The following is a 16,856-nucleotide window of genomic DNA, read 5'->3' as shown; positions in this document are numbered from 1 at the left end:
GAGAAGTGCACCTTCTAAGAACACCATTAAGCGTTTATACGAAAAATTTTCGACTGGTAAGGCTCTTTCTAATCCGAAGAGGCCATATAAAAGTCGACCAAGGCGATCGGCCGAGAATATCGCTGCCGTACGAGCCAGTGTTGAGAGGTCCCCAAGCACATCCCAAAAACGTTGGGATGGCTCGGTCCACTTTACAACGGATTATTCGCATTGATTTGCATTTGTTCCCGTACAAAATTCAATTGACGCAAAGAATGTTGCCTGCGGACAAGCCTCGTCGATTGGAATGGGCCCAAAGAGTCATGGGTCCGTCGAATATGGGCAACCCATATATCATCTTTACAACAGATCTTGTGTTGGCAAAAATGTTTGTGTGTGTGAAATTTGAAGAGATTTGGATATTTATTTCGCCTTTTTGAGCGGTTTGATTTTCAAAATCTTGAACCCTATGTGGGGGAGGTACCAGCAAAAAGACGTTCTTGAGATGTACTAAGCTTGAATGACATCGAATTTTAATTTGGCGTTTTATGAGCTTCACGGATGTTCAAAAATTTGACTCTATGTGTGGGAGATACCAGAAGAAATTTTCCGATCTTTACCATCTTTATAACATATTTTGTAATAATGAAATTTTGAGATTTATCAAGTCTGAATGTTATCGGTTGTTAATTTCGAGTTTTAAGCGTTTCATTGATATTCAAAAATTTGACCCTTTGTGGGAGATCTATCAGAAGAAATTGTCCGATCTTTACTATCTTTATAACAGATCTTGTATTGAAGGAAATATTGAGATGTATGAAGTCTGAATGGGATCGGATATTAATTTTGAGATTTATGAGTTTCAGTGATATTCAAAATGTTGACCCTTTGTGGGGAGGTACCATAAGGAGTGGACCGATACATTTCATCTTCACAGCATATCTTATGTTAGTCGATATAATGCGATATGTGAAATATGAAGGAAACCGGATGCTTATTTCGGATTTTAAATGGTTTTGGTTATTCAAAGCTTTGATACTTTGTGGGGGAGGTACCAGAAGGAATTGTCCGATCTCTACCATCGTTATAACAGAACTTGTGTTGATAGAAATATTGCTATGTACCAAGTCTGGATGGAATCGGATTTTAATTTCGCATTTAATGAGTTTCAGGGATATTCACAATGTTGACCCTTTGTGGAAAAGGTACCAGTAGAAGTGGATCGATATATCCCATCTTCACAGCAGATCTTGTGCTTGAAAGAAACATAGCGATGTGTAAGAATCGGATTCTTATTTCGTATTTTATAAGAATTGTAATTGTTCAAAATTTTTACACTTTGTGGGGGAGGTACTTGATGGAGTGTACCGAATGGTCCATATTCGCACTTGACCTAGTACTGATGCAAATATAAAGAATTGCAAAGTTGTAGCAAAATCGGAAAATCGTTTCTCCATCTTTGCATGCATGCAATAAAATATTTTTTTTGAACATTTCTACCTTTTGTGGGAGGAAGGAGTGGAACTATAATACTCATATCCCAACTCGATCTAAGTTTGATAATAATATTCTGATGTACCAATTTTGAACCAAATCGGATTCCTCCCGTTGAGAGTTATCGTGCGCACCAGCCAGACTTACAGACGAGCGGACGGATATCGCCAGACTCCAAATGTCCTGAAACGGATTTGGTCCAAAGAGACCTAGGTTCTATAACCGTTATTTCGATAAGGCACCTTTTGGCCGTAGCAAATGATATATACCCTATTTAGGTATATGTCTGAGGGTATAAAAATATTCCTGATAAAGTAGGGTGAAAAAAACCGCCGTAATAATTCGATATAATAAAATCAGGAAATTAGCATGTGCAAAATAATTGCATTTGAATATGAAGTATTGAATATTGAATTTGCAATCTCAATATATTTTTACTTAATAAATAACCCATCAAAAATTTTACCTCATTCAGATCAGCAATAGGGAGTGCATAATATTCCGTGGTCATAACAATTTTAGTAAATCTCCCACTGTGCCATAATTCTTAAAAGAAAGTATATTTTCTTTTTGATGGATGTCCGGACGAAATGAATGGACTGATGCATGGTTGGTGTTCGATGGGAATAATATCGGTTGATTAGATGAATGGATGCACTTGACATGTACTCACACTTACTGACATGCACTCGAATGTTGCCACCAGTTAACACACACGCACGCACTCTTTCATTCATGCCTGTTTGTTTGTCTGTCAGTTTTGTGTGTATGGTGTAAACAGTCATTAATAAACATTGAGCACCCTCTTCAAAAGACAATGTTGTTGCTGTTGTTTTTTTTTAAAGATGACTCTCCTTCCTGGTCTTTATAAAACATCAGTGACAAGATTCAGGGCAATATGAGATCATAAAAAAACTACTGCTTTTGTTGTTGTTATTTTTTGAAGAACCCTATCGTAGAAGCCCATAAACAAAAAAATCAATTAAAGTTTTTTTCGTTGAGAGTCAAACAAATAAAACTATGCGAACAAGGAAATTTTATTTAATTAATTTTGTTATACCCCCAGCATTAAAGTGTCTCATTGAAATATCGGTGCATATAGAAACATGCAGTAGTTGAAAATTATAATATAGAATGTAAGTGCAATCGATGCACTCAAAAATAGGAAAATTGTAATATTTTATCAGACCTAAGCCAGGTAAAAAAATGGACACTTCTTTTCGTATATTTCCCATCATCAAAGATTTGTTTTTTAAAGCAAATTTTAAGATTTATTTTGTTTTTGTTGTCGTGTTTTTACATAGTTTATTATTGAAAAAATCGTATTTTTTCAAAAATCTTTCGAGGCCTCCTGATTGAAAGTATAACATTAATAAAAACAAAGACTGTCTGAAATTGGTATTAGGATTTTAAGGTCGTATTGAACGAAAATGGCCAAGAAGCGTACATTTAAAATAAAATATTCAAGAACTTTCAGTTTTTTTTCAAGAATCTGTTGACCGACAATATTTATTCCTAAAAATTATAGTTTTTTGTAGCAAAATCTTAAAACTTTGTAAGAAATTTTTTTTTTTCAAAGTCCTCTTGACCGAAATTCGTGGATTATTTTAGAAGAGTTTTCAACAACATCATCAAAAACACGGCTCTTTTGAGAATCGTAGATTTGTAGGAAAAAATATTACGGCCATCCTGCCAAGAATTTTTTAATGAAAAATTTTCCAAGGACTTTGTTTTCAAGAAAATCTTTCTCGTGCTTTTATTTTTTATTATTACATTTTTAAGGACCTTCATTTTAACAAGGACAACCAGACAAAAAAATGTGGTATTTTAAATGTTTTTTGAAGATTTCCTTTAAAAAGTCTTAATTTTTTAAAAATCGTTTACTAGGACCCCCTGACAGAAAATCGAGGATTTTTTAAGAAAAAAAAATCGTGATTATTTTAAGAACTTTTATTGAAGGGCTTACTGCCCAAAAATTCTGAATTAAAAAAAAATATATTTTTTTCCAGAATTTTATTTAGAATATTTTCAAAGACTTCCTGCTGAAAACTTTTAAGGGCTTTCTGTCCGGAATATTTTTAGAATTTTCTTAAGAATATTTGTAGAATTGTCTTAAGAATATATTCAAAAACTTCCTGCCGAAAACTTTTCCTAGGGCTGTCCGAAATTTGTGAAAAAAGTTTTTCAATGACCTCTAACTGAAAAACGTGAATTTGTTCAAGGACTTCATAACAAAAATCTTTTTATTCGTAAAAAAATATTTTAATGTCTCTGGAAAAACATGGCTTTTTTGGGAATCTTGTATTTGTAGGGAAAAATATTACGGATATTCTGTAATTTTTTAAAAAAAAAATTCTAATTGCTGTTTTTTAACAAAATCGTTCCCGCACTTTTATATTTTAAAACACCTTTTTAAGGACCTTCTGACCGAGGATAGTGAATTTTTAACAATGTCTACCAGAAAAAAAAGTACATTTTTAAGGACTAATCAAAATTTTTGATTTATTAAGAATCGGTAACAAAGACCCTCTGACTGAAAATGTATGAAAAGGAATTCGTGGTTATTTTTCGAGGACATACCGAAAATCATGTTTTTTTAAAAAATATTTCCAAGAACTTTCTGTCCAGGATATTTTGAGAATTTTCTTAAAAATATTGTCTTACAAAAATCTCGGATTGTTTAAACAATTTTTTTCATGACCTTTCTCGTCGAAAATAGCTATTTTTTAAGGAAAGCTTTTTAAGAACATCTTTTCCTAAAATCGTGGATATTTTAGACAAATCTATAATGACTTTCCGAAAGTCGTAGTTTTTAACCAAATTTTTTAAATGATTTCCTAATCGAAAATTGTAGATTTTTTAGAAAAACATTCTCAAAGACGAAAATCGCGTTATTTTTCCCAAAACCTTTTGAAAGACCTTTCGAGGAACCATAAATCGTAGATTAAAGTATGACCCTGTCCAGAAATCTCGATTTTTTAATTGTTTCAAGGATTTTTACAGAAAAAGTCTTTCAGAGATTCCTTAGATTTTTTAATGTTTTCAAGGACCTATCTTCTGTATAGAAATCATGGACTTGTTAAGGGGATTTTTTAAGGATTTCTGCCCAAAAATTGTGATTTTTTTAAGGAGAACTTTTCAAGGACCTTTTGACTGAGAATTCGGAAACTTTTTAGGAACAAATTTGCCGTCATTTGCAATATTCTCAACAGCTTCCTGGATTTTATCCCCAATTATCATGGACTTATAAAAATCAAAGATTTACTACTCGTTGATTTTTTAAAGATATTTTCGACCCGAAAGTAGACCTTGTAAGAACAAAAAAGTAATCAATATTGTAATATATATTTCCGAGGAAATCCTGCTTGAAAATCGCTTCTTTAATTAAAATCGTGTATTTCTAAAAATTTTTTATGACCAAAAAAAAAAAAAAATATTTTTGAGATTCAAGGATTCTTCTTTTGTATATTTTTGATTGAATTAGGTTTTCTTCCAGGTATGGTTTTTTGTTAAATATTTGTTAAGGATTTATTTTCAAAAATCGTTTATTATTCAAGAAAATTGCGTGGATTTGACAAAAAATGAGCTTTATATTTGATTTTTCGAAGGATTTCCTGCAAACATGTGTATTTTCAAGAAGATTTAATGTATTTTGTAAAAAAGTAAAAATAATATTTTTTTGTCACGTATGATCCGTCAGCGAACTGACTAATATATATCAGTTTGTCCAATAATAATTTGAGCTATCTGACTTCCTGAAAAAAATCATGGATATTTCAAGAAATTCTTTGGAAAGATTATTGCATTTTTAGTAGTGGATTTTCAAAAAATTTTTAATGGTTTTCCTTCCTTACTTAGTCGTGGAATTCGGTAATATTTTGTACAGGCTCATCCAGTACGAAAATCCTGTATTTCTTAATGAAAAACATTTCAAGGCCTTCTCATCAAAAATCGTTACTTTTTAAGAAAATATTATTATAGACTGCCAAAAAACGTGGACTTAAAAAAACAAAAAAAAAAAAATCAAGGACCTCCAGGCAGAAAATTTTGATGTTTTTAAGATTTTTTAGGATTAGGATTTCTTTATTTAAGAAATATATAAATTTTTTCGGGGACTTTGATTATTAATATGCATTATTATGTAAGACTTGTAAAAACAGCCAAAAACACTGTTTCAATCCATGCACTATATTATTTATTTATTAGTTTTGTTGTTTCTTTTTCTGAAAACAATTCCACTTGAACTTGTTGACAATATTCCAATTGATTCTCTCCTTATTTGAGGTTCATTCCCCTCAATTGTTACATCCCCTTTCTGCGTCATCTGTAAACCACATTTAGCATTTTGATGACACCATCTGCCAACTTGTTAAGACATTCCACTTGCCTCCTTCGAGCAGTTTGTTTTTCTCTCTTTTAAGAAATTACCTCATTGTTTACATAGGTCGGGGGTACTAAGTGTTAATCGTACTTCATGAATTAGTAACACTATGACGACCCCTGTCATCCATTTTGCCACTGTGACGAATTCTGATGACTCAATTGGCAAATATTGGCTTGACTTCATAAATCGCTCACTCACAGCGGGTTGACATCATTTATTGCGCTTCCCAGTTCTGCTACTTGCTACGTGTGGTTGAATTAAACTATTTTCTTTAAATGATTTATAGATTAACAATGGCTGCGGAATGGGATATCATTTGAATATTTTGGGGATTTCAATTAATAATGAATATTTCGATTTTCATATTTATTATTCCCGGAATTGGTTACCACAATTGTCATAGACAGATGAGCAAAGACTTGACAATTTCCTAATGCCATTTTTATACCCTACACCGCATAGTGGTAAGGCTATTATGCCTTTGTGCATTTGTTTGTAACATGGAGAAGGAGGATAGAAGATAGACCCAGAGTTACTTTTGGGGATCTTCTTAGAATCACTTTCTGAGTCGATTTAGGCACGTCAGTCCATGTATTTTTGTGAACAAAATGCAGGTCGACTTTATTATCCGATTGGGATGAAATTTTTCAAACAATATTTGTTTGGCCCAGGGACGAATTCTATTGAAATTGGGGAGAATTTAGATACAGCTCTCATATATATGTTTCATCCGATTTTGGATTTTAAGTCTAAATGTGAATAAATCTTTTGTGTCTCGTACCATCGCTCGTTACCGTGATACTGGTGGCGACTTGATCGAAACCCGGGTCGCAGTAGCCGAAAAATGGCTCGTGAACTGAATATATCGCAATATTCCATTCGGCAAATATTAAAAAAATGAGTTGGGGTAAAGCCATTGAAATTCCAAAAAGTGCAAGAACTTAGATCGCAACAGGAAGAAAATAGACTCAAAAGAGCTTAAGAGTTGCTTCGCTTGGCCGAAAATGTTAAACTGCTGAATTTGGTTTTCTCCGATGAGAAAACATTATTTGTCCAGCAGTTTGTAAACAAACAAAACGATGGTGTTTAATTGCCAAAGAAGTCAGCTGAAAATGTGCACCTTCGGTTGGCCACCAGAACTCAAGTGCCGGCTTATATATATCGACCGTGGCATCAGAATAAATGCCGAATATTATCGCGAAAATATTGTGGAGGGTGTATTAAAGCCTAGGGCACGCAAAAATTTTGGCCGAAGCCCTTGGACATTCCAACAGGACTCAGCACGCGCCACCCAAGAATGGTTACAAAATGAAGTTCCTCGCTTAATTTCCAGCACACAATGACCACTAAAGTGTCGATAACCTCAAGCAAGCGCCCAAAATACCGCAGATCAACATTCGGGCAGCGTGTGAGGGTTTCATTTGCCGTTAGAAGGCCATAATTCGTGCCAAAGGTGACCAATTCGAACAAATCTAAACTTATCAAACAAGTAAAAAAAAAAAATTAAGTTCGGCCGGGTCAAACTTTTAATGCCCTCCAACTTGGGGTAAAGGATACATTAGAAGAAATGTGGTAAAAACCATTAAAATGCCAAATATCGGGAGGTGCCGTTATATGGGGGCTATTCCAAATCGTGGACCTACACATGCCGTGTTTCGCCAAAGGAGGTAGAACCCATTATGACCTACAAATACCAATTTTCAGGCAAATCCGTGAAAAATATGGCAAAAATCATCAAACTACTGAATATCGGGAGGTACCGTTATATGGGGGCTATACCAAAACGTGGACTTATAATTACAATGACTCGCCACACGAACTGGGACCCATTATGATCTACAACTAACAATTTTTAGACAAATCCGTGGAAAAAGGCGGCAAAAATCATCAAAATACCGAATATCGGGAGGTACATTTATATGGGGGCTATACCAAAACGTGGAACTATACATGCAATGTTTTGCCACTCGCACAGGGAGCCGCTATGACCTACAACTGCCAATTTTCACACAAATCCGTGAAAAAATGTGGCATAAATCATCAAAATACCGAATATCGGGAGGAACCGTTATACTATACCAGAACGTGGACCGATATTTCTCATTTTCAATACCAACCATCCTAGACACAATGCAACTTGCTCTGCTAAATGTTGGCGCTCTACGTCAAATAATGTGGGCTGTATCGTGATTTCAACAGACGGACAGACAGACAGACGGACATCGAATTAGAATTTTATGCTGATTATGAATATATATACTTTATGAGGTCTACGACGAATATTTAAGGATGTTACAAACGGAAAAAAGTTAATATACCCTCCTTTCCAAGGTGGAGGGTTTTAAAATCTAAAACTTATGGCGTTTGACTTTGTTGCAGTTTTTTATCTCACCCCGTATATTTTTCATCCGATTTGGTGGGATCAGTTCAGGGGATCATCGGGATCAGTTCAGATATTGTATATAACTTCAATATACATGTTCATCCGATTTTAAGGTTATTGCCCACCATATATATTAGCCCAAATTAAATAGATATTCTCATATTCAACCGGTGTAGGGTATCATATATTCGGCCCACCCCGACTTTTGAGCTTTTCTTACTTTTTTTTTGGTTTTCTTAACGAATTGTTTTGTTTACTTTCCAAGAACAAATTGGTGACGAACTTCATGTAGCAGTCTCGTCATCTGACAATTTTTAATTTATTCATAGAAATTTTAATTAACATTTCATTTCAAAGTTCAAGAACAAGGGCAACAACTGGTGATATATTTTTCGGCGCATAAGTTGTTCAATGTTAAGAAATAAATTTTCTTTAGAAAAGGGAGAAACAAAGAAAAAAATTTTTTATCGACCTATGGCCGCTGAATGACCTACTCACGTTTTAATTTGACTATAATATTTCTTATTTATGGAAACCGCTAAATAGAAGTTTTGCTCTAAAAATGATATTTAAAAAACGCTTGAATAAAAGATTTCCTATGAAACTCCCTATTAGTTTTCCTATGAAAATTGTAACTTGGTCCGACTATTTTTTATCGTTTCCATTTTTTTTTCAAAATCAAGCTGTCACCTTTCGTCATTATTTCATTCATACAATTTCATTACAGCTTAAAATTGAAATATAACTTGCATAAATAAAAGTGAAAGTTCCTTAACATTCCATTTCTATGCGCAAGGATTCCATTATTTTCTACTACAACCACACACACACATAATACCACGCACACACACATACTTCAGGCGGAGTATTTTCACCCACTCACTGTTTATTTGGCAATGACGTAATAACTGTTATCCTGTCCTAGTTCTTCTACTTTGTTGTAGGGCAAATTCTCGAAAAGAACGAAGAGCAGCATAGAGAATTGTTGTTTTTTTGTTATTTTCTACATAGACCAGCATAACTAAACATTTGTCATCCAGACAGAAAAAATATATACAAACCATTATAACATTGTTACATACTTCTGTTTATATATTTAAAATAGGCGGCGGGTGCGTAGATTGCGTAGGGGTGGCGCATATATCATAATCCTTACAAATTTAACATGAGAAAATTTTCGTGCCAATTCTTGGTATGGCCGAGCTCTTTGAATGCTCAATATTTATTTGACGCTGTTGTCTATTAACATTTGTGGCAGGGATGGAACAAGAATTTCAAGAAAAGTACCACATACGAAATCTATTGAGCAAGAGGGTCAATAAGAGAGCGATGTGTTGAGCATATACAGAAAGACGTTACAAGCAGTAGGTCCTGATAGGCAGTCGTGCCACTTTCAGATTACTACTCTACATCCCCTCTGCACTACCAGTAATTTAAGCAAGTACAAAGGTTTAAAGTTCGGCCGGACCGAACATTTCATACCAGCCACCATGAGGTAAAGAAAACTTTAAACCAGTAAAGAAAGGTCAAAAGTCGGACGGGCCGACTATATGATACCCTACACCACTATGCATATTAAGTAGAGCTCCCGTAAGAAGAAAAAAAACTTCTATTGGGAATTTATGTCAAGTAGATCATACCAACTATGAACCTTATTTGAATGCGTATCATTGTATCATGGAACTATATCCAACTCTGAATCGATTTTTAACAAATTTGATGAAGGCTTTTGTACCTCTGGTACCAAATAACATTGTTGTAAAGTCTATGATATGACTTCGATAAGAATTATATTAACCAAGTAAATTCCTGGCTGAACTTTTAATACCCTCCAGTATTTGGAAGGAATTTGGAAATTTGTCAAATTTTGTTGTTGCAAAATCGTCAGGCAAATTGTCAAAAAAAAAAAAAAATCCGTTAAAAATTCTGTTAAAATCTTAAAAATACCGAATATAGCCATTATATTGGGGTCTGTACGAAGACCTGTACCTGCATAGGCAATTTAGTCATAGACCATTACAATATTCAAATACAAAACTTGAAAAAAGAATCCGGCTAAAATCATCAAAAAATCTAATATAGGGAGGTACCGTTATATGGAGGCTATACGAAGACCTGGACCTGCATAGACAATCTTATGTCGCAGACTGTAGTACCGATTAGGAACTTCAAATGCGAAATTTGAAATAATTTCACTGAATACTATACCTAATATAATTAAAACACCGAAAATTGGGAGACACCGTTATGTGGAGGCTATACAAAGATGTCGATGCAGGATACATACATAATTTTTTCATTACGAATTTTAAATACGAAAATTAAAACAACTCCGGTTACTGATGTCCCTAAAATCGAATATCGTGGACCTATATTGACCCGTCCATACTATGCATGGTGGAGGGTATAAAAAATAATAATTGTAGCGATAGATATACCGGACCGAGTTTCACCAAATGGAGCAATTCGGTTGAATATGAAAAAATTTATCAGATTTTGGCTGATATTACATATATGGTTAACAATAATCGTAAAATTGGATGAATACATCTTCATCAAAGGTATATAAATATCTAAAAGATCTCCATGAAATTTGGCAAAGGTATTTTCGAGATGTATCTGATGCCCGGTACCAAATATCATTGTTGTGGATTGGATATTACGCATGTGAGGGACTTAAAACCCAAAATCGGTTGAAACATGTATATGGGAACTATAGCCATATCTGGACCGATTTTCACCAAATTTGAAATACTTGTTTCTAAGATGAATTCTATCGGAATTGTCAAGATTCAGTTCATTTGGTATCAGATAAAACCTGATATCGGATACAAATATATATGAGAGTTATATCCACATCTAAACCGATCTCGATATAATTTGTCAAAGTTATTTCTGAGCTCTATTAAATATCTGGTACCGAATAACATTGTTGTAGAATGTATATTACGAAAGTTAGGGATCTAAACATGAAATTGGATGAAACATATACAGGGTGAGATAAAAAAATGCAACAAAGTCAAAACCATAATTTTTACTTTTTTTTAAATTTTATTGAATGAAAGCAAAAAATGTCGGAAATACCATCAAGTTTTAGAATAAGTTTAGATTTGTTCGAATTGGTCACCTTTGGCACGAATTATGGCCTTCAAAAGGCCAATGAAACCGTCACACGCTACCCGAATGTTGCTCTGCGGTATTTTGGTATTTTTAGTGCCAACCTTGCTTTCCAAAATACTCCAGACACAATAGTCCAATGGACTGTTATCCGGAGATTTTGGTAGCCATTGCCCGCTGGAAATAAAGCGAGGAACCTCATTTCGTAACTATTCTTAGGTGGCGCGTGCTGAGTGCGATGGTGCTGAGTCCTGTTGGAATGTTTAAGGTCTGCGGTCAAAATGTTTGCGTGCCCAAGGCTTTAATACACCCTACAGAATATTTTCGAAATTATATTCGGCACTTATTCTGATGCCACGGTCGATTAATACGAGCGGAGAGCGACCATCGGCTGTTATGGCGGCCCACACCATCACCATGGCCGGCGCTGAGTTCTGGTGGTCAACCGAAGGTGCACATTTTCAGCTGACCTCTTTTTTAAGTAAACTCGATCATTTCGTTTGTTTACGAACTGCTGGATAACGAATATTTTCTCATCGAAGAAAACCAATTCGGCAGTTCACCACTTTCGCCCAAGCGAATCAACTCTTTAGCTCTTTTGAGTCTATTTTCTTTCTATTGCGGTGTAAGTTTTTGCACTTTTTTGGAATTTCATTGGCTTTACCCCGAGCTTTTTTTTCAATATTTTCCGAATGAAATATTGCGATATGTTCAGTTCACGAGCCACGAGCGGTTTTCGATCAAGTCGCTTCTTTTCTTTTCGAACCGTTTCTGCTGATGTTTCTGTTTTCTTCCGTCCGTTTCCTTGACGTCGGGCTAGGCTACCAGTATCACCGTAACGAGCGATGGTACGAGACACAAAAGATTTATTCACATTTAAATGCCGGGGTGCTCTAACGATAGCCACTTTTCAGCCATATATAAAGAAATCACACTATCACGCTAGAATTCCATCATGAATAACTTTTTTTTTCTAAAAAATTCGCACCAAAATGCTTTTGTACGCTTGTGAACAATATAATGAACTGTGACTGAAATAATTTTAACAGCTGTCGGGCGAGTGGCTTAGAAATGACAGCAGTCTTAAGTTGGTTGCAGTTTTTTCATTTCACCTTGTATATGTGAGCTATAGCTATATTTTAACGGATTTTCACCAAATTTGATGTACTTGCTTCCGACCGAATACGGTCGGATTTGCAAAATCCAGGTCATTTGGGAGCACAATTAACCAGAAATCGGTTGAAAAGATATATGGGAGCTATATAAATTTAAACCGATTCTCACCAATATCAGAAGGGTTCGTCCTTGGGCCAAACAAATATTGTTTGGAAATTTTTTTTTGCAATCGGTTACCAATTATAAATATTAATATAAATATATGATTCACAAAATACTGACGAACTGTACCAAAAGAGTAACGTACAAAAAGGTAATGAGAACAAAAAACGGTAAAGAGAGGTTAATTCTACATCGTTCGTTTGAAAAACCCGCCTTTTTGACTTAAAATCTATACGAGTTTGAGATTACCGTTACATGGGCGATATGCCATAACCAACTTGTTTTACATGGAGGAAATAAAAAAAGACATCTAAGGGTCGAATAATTCCACAAAGAAAAAATGAAAATTATTGTTGATTTCGTTTGGAGATCGTAGCTGAAATAGTTAGATTTTTTTGGCATTTCGTCAATCGATGACAGGATTCAATATTCAAATGTTCGGAGGACCTTACTAATGGAATCAACATCAAGACTAAAAACACGTTAATCGCGGCGTATTATTCGGCTCTTGATAACAGTCGAAATAAATTACCACTAGATTGATTTAAATTGAACAAATTTATCGAAATTCGGCATGCTGACATCCTATACGTCATAAAGATAGAGGTGTTAGAAACCCAAAGGTAGTTGTGGCCACTTGTAAGTCTCTCTGTGAAACACATATGGGATAGGGAGAAGGGCTAAAGAAGGAATTTCACCAATCGCGATTACTGCATTGAGACAGCTATATTCCCACAACGTGTTCCATTATTGATACAATAAATATCCTTCTTAACATTGTCTCACTCTTGACAAACTGTAGAGCAATAAAGAGAGAACGGCTTAACTTAAGTACTTTGTCTGAGAGCACTTCTTTATGCATATGTTCGTAAGTAGCAATGTACGTATGTATAAAGGAGCACTGGGCTATGGAGTATGTTAGCATTTGGCGCCAACACGACTTTACATAACAAACGCACGTAAATACTTATTTTCTCCATTTTTGTGTCAGCTCAAATGTTTATTTGTTTTTGTCGTCGATGACAGTAAGCACACGGGCAGACAGAACGATAGACACGGACACACACACACACACAACTCGTGTCATTGGTTTATTTTCCAAGGAGCAGAATGTCTTCCTATTTTGGGGAATTTTGTAGACGTTGCTTTTTTCCTTGTTTTTGGGTTTCTTTTTTTGGGATACATGTCATGGAGCCACTCTTCCAGTTAGCCATCGTCATCCATTGTGTTTTTGTTATTGTTGTTGTTATTTTTTATAGTTTCTTCGTTGTTGTAATGAGTGTTGTTCCTGTGAATAGATTTAAAGGGTCCATGGTATTATTATTATTCGGAACAATGTCGAATTTATGCAATGAATGGGTCGGTCATGAATACATTGTTTGTTATTATTTTTCTTTTGAGTATTTGTGTACATATGTTTTTATATAAATTTGTTTGAATGTTTGTTTACTACTGGGCGAAAGACAAATACTTACAATGTTTAGTTATGCAGGTTTAAAAAAAAATATGGTGCTATTTTTTTATTGTGACATTATACATCGGATGAAAGGAAGCAAACGGAGAAGTAATATAGGGCAAATCAGAATCTTAAGCAGAATCTATAATACAAGGCATATTAATAACAGATCTTGTGTTGATGGAAATATTGAGAAGTACTAAGCGTGGATGGAATTGGCTGTTAATTTCGCGTTTTATTAACTTCATGGATATTCAAATTTTTTCCCCTTTGTGGGAGAGATACCAGAAGGAGTGGACCAATATATCCCATCTTCATAGCACATCTTGTGTTAGTAGAAATAATGGGAGGTGTGAAATATGAAGAGAACCGGATGCCTACTTGGGATTTTTTAATCGTTTTAGTTATTCAAAACTTTGACCCTTTGTGGGTGAGATACCAGTAGAAATGGTTCGTTCTCTACTATTTTAAATCCAGGTCTTGTGTTAATAAAAATATTTAGATGTGCCAAATCTTAATGGAATCGGATGTTAATTTTGCGATTTATGAGCTTCTTGGACATTCAAAACTTTGACCCTTTGTGGGGGAGGTACCAGAAGGAGTGGGCGGACATATCCCTTCTTCACAGCAGATGTTGTGTTAGTAGAAATAATGGGATGTGTGAAATATGAAGAGAACTGAATGCTTATTACGGATTTTACAATCGTTTTGATTATTCAAAACTTTAACCCTTTGTGACTCACAAACCCAGAAGAAATTGCCCGTTTCAACCAGATCAGATCTTGCTTTGATAGAAATTATTGAGATGTGCCAAGTCTGAATGGAATCGGATGTTAATTTTGCGTTTTATGAATTTAATGAATACTCAAAATGTTGACCCTTTGTCGGGAAGTTACCAGAAGGAGTGGACCGATATATCCCATCTTCATACCAGACCTTGGATCAGCAGAGATATTTTGATGTGTGTAATTTGAAGATAATCGGAATTTAACTTTACATTTTATAAGAGTTATAATCATTCAAAATTTTAACCCTTTGTGGGGAAGGTACTTGATGGAGTGGACCTATATTGTCCATTTTCGCACCTGACCGAGCACTGATGTAAATATTAGGATTTACAAAGTTGGGGCAAAATCGGTTTATACTTTCTCTTTCTGTGCAGTAAAGGACGGACATCGCTAGATCGACTTCAAATGTCCTGAAACGGATTTGGTCCAAAGAGACCTATGGTGCCAAATAATGTATACGCTCTGTAGTCATATGGCTGAGGGAAGAATAATACCAACCAAGAACCACCTTACCTAAAATAGTGATTTTTTAAGAAAGATCTTCAGACCAAAAAATCGTGGATTTCTTTTGCGGAAATCAAACAAAGAATATCTGATGAAAGAAGTTTAATTTGTTAAGGAAAAAATCAATCTTTATATCCTACCATCCACACTGTGGTCAGGATATTTTGTTTGTAATATAGAGAAGGATGCGAAATAGACCCTTAGATCCTTTTGATGATCTGCCTATAATCAAATTTTGAATGAATTTATGCATGTCCGTCCGTCTGTCCATGTATTTTTGTAAATTTAATGCCCGAACAAGCTGAAATTGTGAACAAATCAATTGTTTGGTCCAAGGGCGAACCCTATTGGATTTGGAGAAAATCGATATAGCTGCCATATTTAGGGTGAGATGAAAAAACTGCAACCAATTTCAGACTGCTGTCATTTCTCACTTCCACTCGTCCGAGAGCTGTTACAATTATTCCAGTGACAGCTCAATATATTCTTTACAAGCGTACAAAAGCATGAGCGTGAGAATTTTTCAGAAAAAAATTATTCGTGATGGAATTTAAGCGTGATAATGTGGCTTCTTTTTATTTGGCTGGAAAACCACAAGTGGCTTTCGTTGGAGCACTCCAGCATTTAAATGTGAATAAATCTTTTATATCTCGTACCATCGCTCGTTACCGTGATACTGGTAGCATATCCCGACGTCAAGGAAGTGGACGGAAGAAAACAGCAACCTCAGCAGAAATTGTTCGAAAAGTAAAAAAGCGACTTGTCGCTCGAAACTCGCGTCGCAGTGGCCGAAAATTGGCTCGTGAGTTGAACATATCGCAATATTCCATTCGGCAAATATTGAAAAATGATCTCGGGGTAAAGCCATTGAAATGGACTCAAACATTCGTTGTCCAGCATTTTTTATTCAAACAAAATGATCGTGTGATCGGCGCTTTCCAAAGAGGTCAGCAGAAAATGTGCATCTTCGGTTGGCCACCAGAACTCAAGCCCCGGCCATGGTGATGGTGTGGGCCGCCATAACAGCCGATGGTCGCTCTCCGCTCGTATTAATCGACCGTGGCATCAGAATAAATGCCGAATATTATCGCGAAAATAATCTGGAAGGTGTATCAAAGCCGCAGACCTTAGACATTCCAACAGGACCCAGCACCATCGCACTCAGCATGCGCCACCCAAGAATGGTTACAAAATGAGGTTCCTCGCTTCATTTCCAGCGAACAATGACCACCAAAATCTCCAGATACCAATCCGTTGGACTATTGTGTCTGGAATATTTTGGAAAGCAAGGTTGGCACTAAAAAATACCAAAGTGTCGATCACCTCAAACAAGCGCTTCGCCGGGAATTGGCCAAAATACCTCAGAGCAACATTCGGACACAGTGTGACAGATTCATTTTCCATTTGTATGCCATAATTAAAGTCAAAGGTGACAATTCGAACAAAGCATAACTTATTCTAAAAGTTAATGCT

This window comes from Musca domestica, unplaced genomic scaffold, assembly GCF_030504385.1.
Source record: "Musca domestica strain aabys unplaced genomic scaffold, Musca_domestica.polishedcontigs.V.1.1 63, whole genome shotgun sequence".
Classification (NCBI taxonomy): Eukaryota; Metazoa; Arthropoda; class Insecta; order Diptera; family Muscidae; genus Musca; species Musca domestica.
The sequence above is the reverse complement of the archived record's forward strand: the minus strand, read 5'-3'. Positions refer to the sequence as shown.